Genomic DNA, 6,684 nt, shown 5'->3' with positions numbered 1-6,684 from the left:
ATATAAACAAACCAAAAGACAAAAACATCAACTCATTAGATGCAGAAAAAGCCTTTGACAAAATTCAATATCCTTCATGGTAGGGACCTAGCTGTGGAGGCAGGGGAATCATACCTGGGCAGAAGGAACAGGGTGAACACAGGCAAAGCAGGAATGAGCAAACTGCTTACAGTTTTCCATGGATGGAAGCCTAGATCCTGAAGCCAGTTGGAAGCTTAAGGAGGCAGTCAGGGACCAGAGTCACCTGTCTGTAGCCATGGCAGATGTGCTAGGGACAGGGAAGGAGCACCAATCCTGGAGGGAAATGACAGTGGTCTCCAAGTGAGAGATGGCTGCAGATGTCTGGTATGCAAAGGGACATCCAGGTGAAAGGCTACAGGAGGGTGAGCAGGACTTATGACTGGCAGGTTTACAGAGCCTGGGGGTAGAAGGAGGAGCCCACCCTGGTGCAGACAACAAACAAGGGAGGAGGTTTACTAAGGTGGGGTAAGCAGGAGTGGGAAACCCTGCTTGCATTTATGTCGCATAATGATTACCTTTCTTTTCTATCGTCGTCGTTGAAGATGATGATGTTTTCTCTGCCCTGTCCTGGACTTGCTTTGTAGACTGGCTGGACTTGTGACAGATATATCTGCTTCTACTGCCCAAGTGCTGGGACTGAAGGCGTGTGTCACCACACCTGATCTGAATCACTTTGCTATTACTAAGATAAAACACCATGACTAAGGGATGCTTATAGAAGAAGGCATTTATTTGGCTTGCAGTTCCAGAGGCATAGAATCCCTCATCTCAGGAAAATATGGTGGCATGACCACAGAAGCAGGAAGCCAAGGGCTCACATCTTGAACCACAAGCAGCAGAGAGAAAACACTAGAAATGTCTCAAGTCTTTAAACTCTCAAAGCCCACACCCAGTGACATGCTTTCTCCAACAAGGCCACACCTCCTAAACTTCCCCCAGACAGTGCCACCAACTGGGGACCAAGAAGTCAAATGCCTGAGGCTATGGGACAGGGGGTGGGGCATTTATCATAGTGCCACAGTGCCCTTGGCACAGAGCTCTGGTTCATTCAAGCTGTGCATCCCCAGAGGCCAGGTCAGATCCTGCCCTGCCACCTAAAGTGCGTGTGCTGAGGAAGAATACTTAGCCACATCACCCTCTACATTGTGGATACACCCTAACTCCCCCTGAACCTGAACTTTCTTCACCTGCTGGTTACCAGGTAGCAGTGACTCTCTGGGGCTTGGGAGGAGCATGGCCCTGCCTCTTTTGAATGGGTCTCCTCCTCTCCACACAGTTGGGAAAAGAAGAGTGGACTCTGTGGTTGTTATGGCAACAAAGGCTCCCAAGATGGAAGGAAAGGAAGGCCTTGCTCCAGGGTTGCCATAGCAACTTGGATCCTCAAGGCCAGCTTTGAAGACAAAAACCACACACACACACACACACACACACACACACACACACACACCAACTTAACAAAGAAAGTGACCAGGCTTTCAGGGTTCTTCATGGCCCAGAGATCAACAAAGGATGTGAGAAGCATCTTCTGTCAAGGTGTCCAGTCTTACAGCTGACATCAGACTTTTCAGGGCATTCAAAAGCTATTCCACTTTTCTGGGGAAACAGCCAGAATTTGCAAGTCATACACATACTAAGCAAACACTTTACTGAGCCTACTGTGTGCGAGGAGCACCGTGATAGGTGAGACTTCTGCCATGCTCTCACAGTGGACAGGACTGCTGTGAGATGGGGTACAAACAGCCCAGTGTTTTCTGCAGGCCATCTGGTCATGAACATGACAATTCTACTGCAGATTCGGCCTGCAGCAGTGTTCCAGGGGGTTGGGCTCATGGCTTTACTATTTACAGCAGTAAAGACTGAGGAAGAACTTACATGCCAGGCCAGCTAGCCAGCTCTGTGCTAAGCCTGAGGGTCTGGATTGGAATTCCCAGCACCCAAGTGTAAAGGTTGGGTGTGGCTGGGTGAGGGAGCAGAGACAGGAGGGTGGCTGGCTTGCCAGCTTCCAGTTTAGTTCTAGATTCAATGAGACACTCAAAGGCATAAGGCAGAGAATTACAGAGTGGGACACCCAACCTCTTCCTCGGGCCTCCACACAAGTGTACTCGGGAGCTTACGCCTATACACAGTTCCATATACATTCCCCCAACACACACACATACATATATACACACACACACACACACACACACACACACACACATACACACACGGGGTAGAGATAAAGGGGGGAGGAGAAGACCAGGTAAATAAACATCAGAGTAACTGAATGTATTATTTGAACAGCTGTATGTGGGTAGAGAAAGGCCAGATGGTGGCAGTCCCCCAGGAACCATGCCATTGGCCAATGGAGTCCAGGATGGACATGTGCATGGTTACTGCTGGGCTGTCCGGACAGATCAAAGAATGTGTTTGCATTTAGAATTTAAAATCAAGAGATAGGTAGGCTAATGGACATAGAGGAGATCAGGGGTGAGACACTAGCCTTAGCTAGTTTTAATATGATGCAGAAGAATTTAGCAGAGACATGCGGGCCAGAGGCTCTAAGGGGCAGCAGAAGGCCCTGCAGCTTGCAGTGTTTATCCCAAGGAGAAGACAGAAAGACTGGAAACACAGCAAGAGCAGAGGCTGGGAAGCTTTTGGCCCTGGGTGGTAGAGATGGCCCCAGGCTTGATGCAGAGGAGACAGGCGGGCATGCGTAGGTGAGGTCGTAAGAGCTCCCTTGAGTGGGAGCTCAGGGCAGGGAGATGCCTTGGCAAGCAGCTGGAATCCTACAGGAAAGACAAGATGCAGAGGCCGGGTTAAGGTGGGTGTGAAGAGAGTAAAGGGCAGCAGGTGCCACTGAAGAATTCATAGGCTTACATTCTGTTAAAACTGGAGAGACTTTACTTAACCTTCAGATAGGGAAATCCAGACCCTCACAGGATGGGGCCAGAGGGTGTCTCAGGCTTTTAAGTTTTCTCTGAACCTTTTGTGGGGCTTGGCTCTGTTCTTCCAAGACCTAAACCTTTTTGCCTCCCCATTGCAACAATCCCAACTGAGCTGGAGGCAAAGCAGAAGCTGCTGCCTGGAGCCCCTTGGGAAAAAGAGAGGGGAGAGGAAGAAGGTGCCTTTTGATGGCCAGAAAGCCAGGACCTCTCTCAGAACTCACAGCCTACTTAGGCAAGCACTTCTTCACAGAAGCTGGGGACAGAACAGGGCACTGAGAGAGGTGGCTGGAAGTGGTATGGTGCCATCAAGAGCTGATCCAAGATACCTCTGGCACCTGCCTTTCTGCTGCCTTACACAACATCAGCTACCCAGGCAGTAGTGGGACAGGCAAAGGTCCTGGACACAAGAGCTGGAGCCCTGGGATCTAGTGTCCTCCTATCCTGCAGCCCTGAGCTGAACTTGAACATGACACCTAGCTGTCAGAGTGCTGTGGGTGCCAAGGCCGGGAACACAGGGGGAGAAGGGCCACGTGGCACATTGCGTTTTCCCAAAAGAAAGAACCAGGGGTGAGGAGAGAGGGTCGTGCCATCCTGTCTGCTGTCCGCATCCATCAGAGAAGTTTGAAGAAGAATCAGCTCTGTGGGCACTGATTCTTAAAGAGATACCAGTGAGAAAAGGGGTTACCTGTCGCACCAGCTTTGGGAACCCCTAGACACTCTTCTTCCTCTTAGAGGGACTACCCTGCCTATTTACTTGTGAAAGGAGGGGTCCCTGTAGTGGACCTGTTTAATGCACTTCCCAAACATACACATAGCACCTCCCCCTTTCCAGAAGGCTGTCAGCAGTCTGGAGAAAGTGGGCTCCATGCAATGTACCTTGGTAAGAACTGACCTGACCCATAGGTACTGGGCAAGATTTAGCTGGCTGGTGAAATGCTTACCTGACCTGCAAAAAATTCTAACCTGGATTTGTCTCTAGCAGAGGGAAAATGAAGGAGAGGGAAGAGGGAAAGAAAAAGGGAAGTGGAAGGGGCAAGCCCAAAGGAAAGTGAAGGAATACAACAGAGAAAGGGGCAGCAGCCCTCTGAGTGAGCTCGATGAAGGACAGTAACATCTGTCCTCTCTCAGATCACAGCAGGACTGCTCGCTCCCAGGCCTGGCAAGCAGTTAGCTGGTGAGGCCGCCTCATTGCCAAGCCAAAGCTTGGCTGTGGCAGAGCCTGCTGTGACTCAGGGACCAGTGGCTTCCAGGTGGGAAGTTGGGGGTCAGGCATCTGGAGCAGCCGCCACACAGATGTCCTGGCCCACTTTTGGATCCCTGCCTGCCTCCTGCTTTCCCTAATTCCAATATTTGGCTGCTGCTCTTGCCTAATTCATATTCCAATGTCAACACTGCATAATTTTCCCCCAAACACTGCCGCCCTGAGGCTGGGAAAGGAGAAGGGACAGAAAAATGGGGACACAGAGACCTGAGGGGAAAGGAAAAGAAAGGGAGAGCCACAGGCCAGAGACAGGAAGCCCCAGACCCCTAGCAGGCAGTGTTTCCTGTAAGACCCCCAATTATTCCTAGAGGGACAGATCTTTGGGTCCAAGGACACCGGTCAGTGCCATAGGACACACTGTGCTCCACAGGGGTGATGTTCCCACCCATGTGCCCAGAAAAGAGGACCCAGAGACAACGGGATCAAAGGGGGGGGTGCTCGACTTGTATGACCTGCAGTAAAGATAGAGGGACTTCAGCCTCCCAAATCGGGGTGTTTGGGTCTCTCCCTTCAGCTTAGCCTCGAGATGGCTCTGTGGCTTTAGGTAATTCTCCCAACCTCTCTGCCTCTTTTTCCTTAACTAAATGAAGAAGAAACACCGCCAGTCCCAGTTCTAGCCACTGGGAAAGAGAGAAGAGCCTCCTGGGAATTAGCCAGATTCCAATGGCACTGGCCCCAGTGTGTTAATGGCAGCTGGGCACAGGAAGGGGGCTACCATTCACTCAGGAAGCAGAGAGAACAGGGGCTCTCCAGGCTCTATGCTGGGCAGGGAAGCGGCAGGGCTAGCAGAGGGCTGAACTCCCACTCCAGGCCCTCAGCATACCTCATCAAACACAGTCCTTCCAGGGGATACTATAATGAAACCCATTTTACAAGGGGAAACTGAGTCTCAGGAGTTAGCTCAGGGAGCTAGCACAACATGGAAAGCAAGCCTTTCTGCGGGCAGAGCCCAGCTGGCCCCATGCTGCCCAAGCTCTAGGAACAACTAAGGAGTGGTCAGCTCTGCCACCTGGGGACAGAGGCAGGTAGTGTCAGACCCCTGGTCTCAGGCTCTCCTCCACTCCCTGAAGTCCTTTCCTGCACCCATTCCCCTCTCTAAACTCCTGCCCCGTCCATCCCTCCCTCCCCACCAGTCAGCATTCCAGGTACTTGTACCCCATGGCTGACTGCAAACTCCATAGGATCCAGTGACCTCCTCCCAGAGCGTTCCCACAGGGTTGCATCCAGTCAGACTTCCTGAAGAGAATTAGGAATAAAGCTTCGATTTTAAGTCTAAAGACCTGGGGGGTAATTTTAAGTTAAAGCCTTTAAACCTTCCTGGCCCTGACCTTATTGGTTCATTACCGGAAGGAAAAAGACTTTAAAAATTAAGTAATGCCATTTCTTGAATACCTACTGTGTGCCAGGCCTTATCCAGTATCTACCAAAGAGGTGACTGTTGGAAGAGAATGAGAAGGAAAAGTCGCCTTTCTTTCTAGCCTAGGGAAGAAATTGAATGGGGTTCCCATTTCAAGTATATCACTGGTGAGACTGCTGGGGTTTGTCGTTCCTGATCCTGCAGCCTAGAAACCCATCATCTTCCAGCTGCTGGATATCTGTCCCAGCCCAGTCTCCCCTAGTAGAGTGCTAATATTGAACTCAGAGATACATGAGGGGTGGGTGTGAATGCAGCTCATAGAGTGCTCACTTTCTGGTCAAAAGGCCATAGGTCCCTAGCCATGGGCTCTGTCTCTGAGTGTAGTGCAGATGGAGAAGCCACTTAGCCCCAGGATTGCCAGGTACTTGTCACCCTGGGCCCTGAACAATGGTAGGCCAAGAATATCCCTGTAATAGATGCTTCCCCTGTGTCAAAGGACAAATAATGTGTACCCTCTAATTCACAGGGGTCACATGACTACCTCATGTCCATAACCAGGAAATGCCAGAAACTGACCCAGGTACCCAGGGGTGCCACTCTCCAGAGTCCACACTGGCTTCCCATCCCCATAGTTGCTCTCAATGAGAAGCTCCGGACTAAGGGAAAGAGGACAAAAAGAACATGTGGACAAGAGGATGGAGAGAACAGAAGGTCACCTGCAGGGATAGGGAATCTGGTGTCTCACAACAGTGCAGGGATGGCCTCAGACTCAGTTGTGGGGGAAGGAGGACCACACTGTCACAGGGCTCACATAGGAGAAGAGTCTAGGGTGCCGGTCTGCATACCGGCACTCTTTGAGGGGATCTATGAGGCTCTGGCCCAGTTGGAGTTGCAGCTCCCTGAGGGGGAGCAAGGCTGGCTGTGGCAGGTGGCAGGATACAGTAGGCAGCTAGGAGCTAAAGTTGAGGACCACCAAGCAGAAAGCTGCTGCAGTAGACTGAACTCCCAGCAATGAAAGCTTTAGAGGAGAATACCTTTCCTTAGGGCATTACAGCTTGATAAACAGGCACTCTCAGACAGTCTTCGGTGAAGTAACTGTGTACCTTATTCCTTATAAA

The 6,684-nt window shown here is 51.0% G+C and overlaps 1 long non-coding RNA gene across 1 annotated transcript in view; it reads right to left on the bottom strand.

The window, feature by feature from the left end:
* LOC116090503 overlaps window positions 1–1,343 on the bottom strand; it is a 2,558-nt gene extending 1,215 nt beyond the window's left edge. Inside the window, exon 1 of the long non-coding RNA XR_004118699.1 lies at window positions 1,209–1,343. This is a non-coding gene — a long non-coding RNA (uncharacterized LOC116090503). The remainder of the gene's footprint in view (window positions 1–1,208) is intronic.
* Between the last annotated feature and the right edge of the window lie 5,341 nt (window positions 1,344–6,684).

The sequence above is a fragment of the Mastomys coucha genome, unplaced genomic scaffold (genome assembly GCF_008632895.1).
Source record: "Mastomys coucha isolate ucsf_1 unplaced genomic scaffold, UCSF_Mcou_1 pScaffold15, whole genome shotgun sequence".
Classification (NCBI taxonomy): Eukaryota; Metazoa; Chordata; class Mammalia; order Rodentia; family Muridae; genus Mastomys; species Mastomys coucha.
The sequence above is the reverse complement of the archived record's forward strand: the minus strand, read 5'-3'. Positions and strand labels throughout refer to the sequence as shown.